The sequence below is a fragment of the Lissotriton vulgaris genome, chromosome 3_1, assembly GCF_964263255.1.
Source record: "Lissotriton vulgaris chromosome 3_1, aLisVul1.2, whole genome shotgun sequence".
Classification (NCBI taxonomy): Eukaryota; Metazoa; Chordata; class Amphibia; order Caudata; family Salamandridae; genus Lissotriton; species Lissotriton vulgaris.
Window position 1 is genome coordinate 1,045,121,559 of NC_141689.1, and position 10,993 is coordinate 1,045,132,551.

Sequence of the window (10,993 nt, forward strand, 5' to 3'; positions counted from 1 at the left end):
GAGTCATCTGGAGACAGTGGACACGAATGAATACATTCAGGTTGAAACTGCTGACACCAGACTTAGCGAGCCCCATAAGATATACGAAATAACACTGCGTATAGAGGGTGATAAGACTAGGAAAATAAAGGGTCTATTTTGGGATAAACTCTCAAAAGGCTATGACATTCTGTTAGCTGAAAAAGATTGGCCCCCGGAGTTTGTCAGGGAGTGCCCTAGTGGCGAAGAAATGATTATGCCTGCCTTCTCGAATCACATTCCGATTCACAAAAAATATACTTATGCAAGGAAATGGGCAGTAGCCCAGGCACCAGCATTATATAAAAATCATGTGGGATGGGATGAGGACTCTCCTCCTCACAAAACCCAGTTAAAAAGTCAACCGACTGCCCAAAGGCAGTATCCCATTAAGCAAGAAGCTAAAAAACAAGTCAGGGAGATTTTAGATCAACTTGAATACCAGGGGGTGATTGAAACATGCACCTCTCAAATGAACAATCCTTTGTTTCCTGTCTCCAAACCAGACAATTCATATCGTCTAGTTTTGGACTACAGACACCTTAATGCATGTTGCAAAACATTTGCAGTACAAAATTCGCATAGTGCTGCACTAATGAATAACATAGTTAGGAAAAAATATAAAACGACATTAGACATATCAAATGGTTTCTTTTGTCAAAACATTGCACCAGAAAGCAGATACTTGACCGCTTTCTCAGTAATGGGGTCACAGAAATATTTCTGTAGGCTCCCACAGGGATTCAAGAACAGCCCAGGACTATTCTCAGCTAGAGTAACAGAGTTACTACAAATGTATGATGATGAGGCATTATCTTACGTAGATGATATCTATCTCACAGACGACGACTTGGAGACTCACTTGAAAAGAGTGAACACCATTATACTTGGGTTCGCAGCAGAGGGTTACAAATTCAACTTTAAAAAGTCTCGAATTGCCCATCTGACAGTACTATTCTTAGGATACGAATTATCAAGTGAAGGAAAAAGCCTAGCGGACAACTTCTTAGAGAAGTGCGCTGTACTCCAAGCTCCAAAAACGCTGAAGAATTTACAATCGATTCTAGGTTTTCTGAATTTCGGTAGAACTTACATTCTAAATTACGCAGAGAGGGTTAAACCTCTCTACGAACTAATTAAATCTGATTTTATACAAATCAATTGGACTCAAAAACACACAGAAATTTTGAGATCACTGCAAACAGACATGTTAGCAAAAACAAAATTAGATAATTATAATAATAATAATAATGCGATTTATTGAGCGCGAACAGCTACTTCACAAGGAGGTGTCCCGGCGCTGTGAAAGCAGCGGATCCCCAAAGCGCAAGCTACATACAGGAAGTTAGTGTATTTTGTGGAAGAGCCAGGTCTTAAGTCTTTGTTTGAAGACGGCTTTAGAGGGAGCCTGTTGTAGCTCTGGGGGAAGAGAGTTCCATAACACGGCTACGTTAGCCGTGAAGGTTCTTCCCCCTAGGCGTACTCTTTTTACCCGAGGGACCACAAGCTGCACCCGCCCGTTGGAACGGACGCAATCTTGTAATCAAAGTCATCCCAGGAAGATGCGAATTCACGTACCTGACCTCTAACGAGGGAGAAACGGTACCAATAGCTTACAAATCTCACTTGTACACACCAGCAGAAAAAACATTCAGTCTCACAGAAAATACTGTGAAAGCAGTGCAAACAGCTATAGCTAAAGAAAGAGAACTAGCAAAAGGCAGGAGGATCACTGTTGTTACAGCGGAATCCGCCTTCGAGGCGCTATTCAGCCCAGTAAACCTGCCTACAGTGTCACTGGATCCGAAATGGCTACAGTATGTAAATTCTCTTGCTGCGGAAGACGTGAAATTCTATCACGGCCCGCTCTTGAATAAACTGAATAATTTAACTTATGAAGAAGAATATCCTCTGCCAATCGAACTTCTGCCTCTCCCACAGTACGCCTGTATAATCTATACTTATAGATGTGTACAGCATTTCAACGTAGAGAACAAATCCTACGATGCAGCATACGCGATTGTTAAAGGTCGCTGGCTGAGCGGTAAATTCAGACCGAAAATAACAAAAACTGAATCAGTGAAGTACTGTTCGGCTCAGAGAGCTGAAATCAGATCTTTAAAGATGTTATGTTATGTTATGTTATATTTTATTTCTATAGCGCACGGCTACTCAGTAAGAGTGTCCCGGCGCTTTATATAGGCAGCTCAGTGTGAAAAACATAACACCATAAGACATAGACAGATAAGGGAAAGAAAGACGTCCTAAAGCTTAAAAAGCCAGGTCTTGAGGCTCTTCCTAAACAAGAACAGATTAGGAGTGCGCCGCAAGGCCAGAGGTTAGGTGTTCCACAACTGAGGGGCCCTAAAACCAAAGGAACGCCCCCCTCACTCGGGGAACCACGGCCAAGAACAGAGATTCCGACCGAAGATATCGAACCCGGCGATAAAAGACGAGCCTGCGCTGTAAGTACCTTGCTCCCGAGCCAGAGAGTGCTTTGTGAGCCAGGGTCAAAGCTTTAAACATAATCCGCTTCCGGATGGGCAGCCAGTGAAGCGACTGCACCAACCCGGATACTCTAGCTCGCCTATGGAGGCCGAAGATGGCGCGAGCCGCAGAGTTCTGCAAAACCTGCAGCCGCTGAACAAGATAGTCCGGAAGCCCTAAATATAGGACGTTGGCATTGTCCAGTCAGGAGCCTATTGTCCAGTCAGGAGCCTATTAAGGCTTGCACAGTAATCTTTCTATGCTCTTCTGTAAGCAAAGGTAAGAACTTCCGGAGCATCTTCAGAATACCAAAGCAAGTGCCCGTCAAACCAAGAATATGTGATCTCAGCGTAAGATTATTATCAATCTTAACTCCCAGATTTTTTGCCACCTGAGATGTCTGAGCAGGGGGACACATATCCGTTGGCCACCAGGGGGCCCGACATTCAGGGTCCGAGGCACAGCCAAAGAACAGTACCTCCGATTTGTTGGAATTAGCTTTGAGGCTGTTCCGCTGAAGCCAGTTAAAGACCATCCCTAGGCAACCCCGAATGCTCTCTCCATCAAAAGCCTGATCTTTCCTACACGTGAAGAGCAGTTGAGTGTCATCCGATTAGGACACGATCTGGGCCCCAAAGGACTCCACCAGTGCCGCCAGAGGGGTCATAAAGATGTTAAAAAGAGTCGGGCTCAGCACAGAACCCTGCATAACTCCGACTCCCAAAGACGGCATCTCAGCGGAGCTCGGGGAGGCCCAGACCGTTTGTCGGCGACCCTCAAGGAAAGATGTAATCCATTTGAACACCGTCCCCCTCAGACCGATGTCATAAAGTCTGGCGAGAAGCGCCTCATGGGGAACGGTGTCAAAGGCCGCCGACAGATCAAGCATGACAAGCATGGCCTTGCCTCCTGAGTCCAATGTCTCCCTAATAACCTCTGACACCTCCAGGAGTGCCGTCTCCGTACTTAAATTAGGACGGAAACCGGATTGCGAGGGGTGCAATAGGTCATTCAATTCTAGAAAACTAGAAAGAACGCCATGCACATGCTTCTCCGTGATCTTAGCCAGCGCCGGGAGGAGGGAGATCGGCCTGTAGTTTCCCAGAACCTCGACGTCTAACCCAGGCTTCTTGAGGAGGGGAATCACCATAGCCCTTTTCCAGGACCGCGGGACCCTCCCCTCACTCAAAGACAAGGTGGTTGACCAATGGGTTGACCACAGGCGCCATCCTGGCCAGAAATTGGGCCGGACAGGGGTCTAATGGCGAACCCGATTTAAGATTGGCTAGAAGTGCAAGGGAAGCATCGGTGGAGACAAAGGGAAACTCCGCCAGAACAACATCCCGAGTGGACGATGGAACTAGTCCAGCCCCAATGCTAGGAGACCCTTCAGCAGACCTCTCTGTAAAGGAGTCCTGGATCGATTTAATCTTGTCCGTAAAGAACTTGGCAAGATCACAGACCCACGACTCAGATGACGCTCTTTGAGGCAAGTTGGATCTAGGGGCCGTGAACTCCCTCACCACAGTAAAGATCTCCTTACATGAGTTGGAGGCAGCCTCTATCCTTCTGGCAAGATATTCCTTTTTCACGCGGAGAATGTCGCGATGGTAGGCTTTGACCGCTATCCTGTAGACAAGTCTGGCCTCCCCATCATAGTGAAGACGCCACGCCCTCTCAGCCACCTTACACTGGCTACGAGTGACACGCAGTGCCTCAGTGAACCACGGCGCAGAAACCCGCTTGGCCGTGGGCCGAGGGGCCATTACGGGGCTAAATCATTCAGCCTCTCCGACAGCCACACCTGCATGGCCTCTACGTCCTGCTCCAAGTCACCAGAGAGGGGGGTACGGATGGTCCACAAAAGCCTGAGCTAGCAGCTCAGGAGTCACTCTGTGCAGTGCCCTCGAGGCAGAACCATACTGTGTAGGGGCGCTACTAGGTAATTGCTCACTCCCCAGTATGGAGAACCTGACCAACCTATGGTCGGTCCAAAGCACCGGGAGAAGCTCAATATCCACTAAAGGGACCGACGAAAAAACCTGATCCAGAGTATGTCCCTTGTCGTGTGTGGGGCCCACCAGAAAAGGAACAAGGCCAAGAGGGGCAGTAATGTCAAACAATTTGTTTGAGTCCGAATCCTCAACCACATCCAAATGAAAATTGAAGTCTCCCGCCAGCAAACAATGCCGCGCACACAAAGCCAGTCCGGAGATGGCAGCCTGGAGGTCCTCAAAAAAAGAACCCACAGGTCCTGGAGGTCTATATACCAGCAGCCCTTTCAAGGCTTGATGCGGGTTCAGCCTAATGGTGAAAGCGAGGGAATCGGAACCTGCGATAGTATCCAGGGGAAGAATCGAGCATGAAGCTATCTTCTTCACTACCACCGCCACCCCACCTCCCCTTACCTTGGCTCGATGGCGCTTGAAAATGCAGAACGTGAATTCCCGACACTAATCGTGTGCGATTCTCATTTATGCGTCAACTCTTACAATAATAAGTTGCAGAGCTGGATTGAAAATGATTACAAAGATGACACAGGTGCCACAATAAAGCATAAAATGCTCTGAAAACAGGTAGCTCTTTTACATAAAGAACTACAAAAGACTCACGTGATACACACTCTGAGTCATCAACGTGATGGCGTTCACGTTGCAGGGAATTCATCGGCTAATACAGCCACAGTGGAAGCAACTAAACCGGCTTCCGTAGCCACAAAAAAGCGTTCAGAAAAATACATAGACGGGGAAACTATGCTGGCAGTAAAAACATCCGTAAAAGGTGACTGCGCAGCACTACCCGTGAACTATCCACTCAATTATGCATACATAATTGATGCAAACTCCGTTCCTTTTGCTCGAATCCCTGGAGTGGGGGATAGGGTAATTCCAAACATGAAACGGAGAGGTTTCCTATTACAGGAAGCACATATGGGGTTGGGTCTGAGACACCAAACAATCAGGGACTCTCTGAGAGAATTGCAATCAGAGTACTGGTGGCCGGAAATGAGTGAAGGAATTCATGCTTTTGCAAAAAACTGTGAAGACTGCAACAGAGATCGCAGTGGAGAACCGGCCAGTTAGTGTCAGAAACCCTATTAGAAAGCATAAGGCGATCTATCCCCGCAATCAAACAAGAGAAACGCGTCCCATTGTACATCATGAAGGCTAAATCCACTTAAAAAATGTGGCCACAGCGCTCGGCTGACGACAGAACGGTTATAAAAGATCTGCGAGTCTTTATCTGCACATACGCAATTGCCATGTTCCATTCTGACCAGGGTCCTGCTTTTAGCTCTCGAGCTTATAAGGTGGCCATGGCCAGCATGGGAGTTGGCTTGCGGTATTCTTGTCCGTCACACCCCGAAGGGAACAGTGTGGTAGAAAAAAAAAACGGGACATAAAGCAATCTATAACAGCGAAGGTATTAGGTTTGGGTGCTGGGTGGGTCAAACATTTAATAAGTGTCCAGTTAAGCCTAAACAATTTGCCAAGAAATTATCTAAAAGGTTTCAGCCCATACGAACTATTGTTCGGAACTAGAATGCGAATTCAGGACTTAGATAGTCAGGTATCAGTGGTAGAAAATAAGAAAACAGACTTTGACATCAAAGATCGTTTGGTGTTTTACAGGATTTGAATGAAACAAGAATATCCTTAAGCAACATAAAGTTAAAGCAACAGCCAACTACCACTGACGAGGCACCACCAGCCCCAGCAAGGCCTGTCTGGATTCCAAAGATTGGGGATCTAGTCAGAGAAAAAATAGCGGTGAAGAAGGAATTTGGGCCTTCTTACAGAAAAGCAGTACCTGTCTTAGCAATCAACGGAACAAGATTAGTAGTACTACCGCCCCTTGCTGGTAAAAAGGAGAACAGAGTTGTATCAATCGACCTGGTAAAACCACAAGCATGTGGCCTATAATCAACAGTAGGCCCAGTGGACTCCCGAGAAACAACAGAATACCCAAACTTGCAACAATCCAAGAGGTTCAAACTGAAAGACTAATCACATTCGATAAGCCTGCAGTGCACAGAGAAGGACTATGCAATAATGCCATGGAACTCGTGCCTCTTGAAACACAGATTGAAACAGTTCGTCAAGAAACACCAGTCTATAATGATGTGGCATCAGAATGTGCTACCGAAAGACGAATTGAAAGAACAATCCCAACAATTGACAGTACTGCCTCTGGCTACTTTATCAACTCCGATAACTTTTCTGAGGATCAAAGCAACCCAGAAGTGATGCCAGAAACAAAGACTTTTAAAGAAAAAGCAACAGAACTCTTTCATCAACTCAAGAAAATTTACCTTGTTTCACCATGGTTAGAGTTCTGGTTTGATCTAGGTGTATTTTTCCTCCTGCTTTGGCTCATCATGGTACTTTGTTTGGGAAAATTCATTGAGGGAAAATATAGCACAATGGACACAGCAAGTCAGAACATCAACTTAGTCCTCAAACCACACAGATCATCGCACGTGAAGAAAAGAGAACTGTCAACTGTAAATGTCACAGCCATTCCAATACCCGGTGGGGTAGTATGGGAGAAAACTGACTATGAAATATATGGTCCGGTCGAAATCCTGAAGTATCCTCATCAATTCAAGGTTTCCTTAAGTGACTTTGTAAAACCTAGTACATTCTCTGATGATTGGGACTTTGAAAGTATTAATAATATGATGTCTGATTTAGTAATGTCAGCTAGATTCACAGATCATGATTATTTACAAGGTTCGTCTAGTTATGAACAGATGTTCTGCTACACACACTATGGTGATCATTACTTGCATAAATCTGCACAGTCTAGAAATGTTTTTAAGTATAACCAATGGGAACATTGTGCTACACCACCTAAAAGCAGTTCTAAAACATTCTATGAGAAATTTCAGTACTTCTCAGGATTTAACACCAGTGATGCAGAAACGTTTTATTACAAACGGTTAGAAAAAACAGGATTGAAAACAATGCTGACAAATACTAAATTGATATAGTCAGAAGCATTTTATGAAAAAATGATGACATTTGGTTTTGATTATTGGAAAAATAACATTGAAACAAAAACCATCTGGGGTACAAAAGAGTGGCAGGTACAGGGCCTAGAAGCACTATTTCGAGCCTGCATGATCCCAGAACAAATTATGTTTTTGAATGAAACAATTCAACAAACATCCTGTCTTGGCCTAGCTAAGATCAAAGACCTTAACAAACCGTCTATTCCGAAGCCAATACCTGATAATGCAACAACAGATATTGAGATAGACGTATCTAAAATTTTACATTTAAACAGAACACATCCTGATTGGAAAAAGTGGTTAATCTGGCCTACTGACACAAACAACTGTCAAGATAGATTCCTGAACAAAACACAGGGGTTAACAATGTCCAGACAAGACCCTAGATACTCCCAGAGACAACATCCAGGGATAGTAACAACATACAGTGTAGGGAAGCTGTGCCTTGAATGGCTAGAATCATCCACACTGGCTGAAATTAAGCAACACTTATCTTTACTTAAAGATGGTGCTGATGTGCGCGATTTTATTATGGGACCACGCAAACAGCGTCAGAAACGCTTCATAGCGGCCAGCATCTATGCTGCATACAACGAGGCTTGGAAAGTCAAACAAATTGAAACAGCTGAAAAAATACGAGAAATTGGTCGTATTAATTTGTAAAAATCACTTTCTGTAGTGGACAATGGGTTAATGACTCTGTCCTCCAGAGTATATTCGTTGGACAATATTGTATCATCTGCCATAGATATAATAGACAAGACTTCCTAATGTTACAGCATGGCCAGTCACAATTGCGTTCTATTGTACAGTTAGGCTGGACGCTGCAAAATCTTCGTTCAGGCTATGTGCCTTGGCGTTTAATCAACACAACGTCATTGTTTTCCATCTTTAACCTTACTGATAAACAAATCAGCTTGGCACAGAAAGGAGCAGACTATACAATCCTGAGCATCGAAAAACTTGAGAGATTACCTTTGACAATATCAGAATGTCCTGTCATTGAATGGATAATACACGGGATTATCACAATTCCGATAACAACTTTCCAATTTAAAAAATGCCTTGAATACATACCTACTGGCCAGTATGAACGATTGGGTAAAGGATACATTAAGTCAACATGGAAATTACCATACACACATTCATGCTATAGTGACAGCAACAAAAAGGTATTTCTTAGTGGTGAAAACTGTAAACGTTCACTAAGTGGTATACTTTTGTGCCAGGGTATTAATTTACACGGAGCCTGTGAAGGAAATTCTAACAACCTTTCGTGCCACCAGCATGTCACACCTGCAACGCAGATAGAGCCTTTCTTTATGCAACTCGCAAACGGTAGTTACATTCTAAGAACGGATCACAGATGTTGTGGCCTTTTGCCAGGAAAAGCCTATCTCATAAGCGTAACATCCATGGTCAAATGCTGTATGCAAGCATTGTTTCCAAACGGCCCTGGAGACACTGAGACTCCCTTATGGCCTCGTCTGAATTTCTCTTCTATACGAATTGATGCTTTAAGCAGAATGAAGTCTGTGCTTTTACAGACAACAGTGCCCATCACGTCATCAAAAGAGACGTATGATCTCCTAGTTGCAAGGACAGCTACAGAGATTCATGACCTTTTATCAACAAATTGCCCCGTGCATTTCGCAGAAATGCTTAGCCAAATTCTTAACATGTCTAGTGCCATAGGCATCCCAGGCATATTTAAGACGATTTTTACGGGACTGCTAACACCATTTCAAGCAATTCTGGGAATCATTCCTAATTTTGTCCATTCAGTCTTTTGCGGCATACCCCTATTTTTGGGACTTGTAGCAGGCATTTTATTTTTGACCCTCCTGCTCCGATATGGCAAGCCAAAACTCAGACATGACTCCTACGAGGATGGAAGAAACGATCCTAGCAATACGCTACCGGGACAGAATAACTAGAGTCCTTGGATTGGCCAGGCTGAGAGATCTAAACATGACCTGGTTTCTTTCATTCAGACCGATTTGGCAGACCTGCATCTTACCTGTGCTTCGATGTATGCTATGTGGAGATGAGTGCGTGTTGGACATCTGTCTTGCACTTCCATCAGCAGTACCAATGGATATTGATACTTTGCTAAGTCCGATAACGGCTCACGCATTGTGTTGTCCCCAGCGGCTACCAAACCTGATGACGGCATTTGTTGAGACTCCTGTGCTACGACTAGGTGGTGACAGTGGAGCGAGAAACAAAAGCAACATCACCCAGGTACGACCTTCTGTGAGCATTGCTGATCCAGACTTTGATGATAGCAATCATTCTCACATCTGCCAAGTTACAGCACTATCTAACTTTGTCGAACTGTCACCTGATTTTGTAGACCAATTTTTTGAGAGCCTGTCTGATATGATGTTCTCACCCGAACAGAAACAATAATTTTAGAAAAGCATTCCGACGCACAGCGTTCCCATGAACTCTGAATTCGGCCTTCAGTTTTGATCAACAAAAACTGCTGGAAAGCGTTGGAACTCTATTCCCCCGTTCACCAAGAAATTTTTTTTTTTTTTTTTTAATTGAACACTTTTTAAAAATATTTACCTTTTTCTGGCACGAAAATTCTTTGCTTAAAGTAGACCTATTCATAAAGAACAGAAGCTTCTACTTCTATTTTTAGGTAAATCTAGAGACATAATAACTTTACACCAGCCTCTAGCACATGTTACAGCAATGCATTTATATGTGATGAAATTATCTCGCCCTTCTTTTCTGTATTAAGAGATATTTCATGTGTCATTTTTTCGCAAAATCGTTCATTGATTACATATGCTATAATTTTGAATGATTTCTATGCTTAAAGACGTACAGTACCAAAATTACCACGTATTACGAATACGCCATTTCAAATGCATATATGTATTTTGGGGTGGGTAATGTTACACATGCATCTTTTGCTATAGTTTTAGTAAATTGATGGACATAAATTCGTGGAGTGGGTGTCGCATTCTAATCTAGGACCCTGATCAATACTGTGACCTTATGCCCCTATACGGCTATAATCCCTTTGTACCCCTATATTGGCATAACCGATCAAATGCAATATTCAGAAACTCGTCTCTGGCCTCACACAATCAGAGCCACATTTCAGAATCACTTCCTCTGCAGCTTCCTTTGCAGCTCATTAGTTCAAATGACACAGCAGAAGCCCCTATCTAAGATTCCTAGATTACACTCCGAGTTCTTCAACAAGATAAAACTCAGCAACCTGGGAAAGCCCCACTTGCTATGTTTTGATTAGTAATAGAACTCTAATGAGCACTGAGAGACGATCCCTTCCTAAGTGACATCTTTATTGACGTCTTATGTCCAAAAACGTACGTCAAACCAGGCACCTTTCAGGTATAAATATTACCAACGTTGCCTTAAGCAAACGCTGCCTCGATACTATCGCTGCCTCGCTGACACTGAAGCTACTGCTGCCTCAACGGCATCAGCAAACGA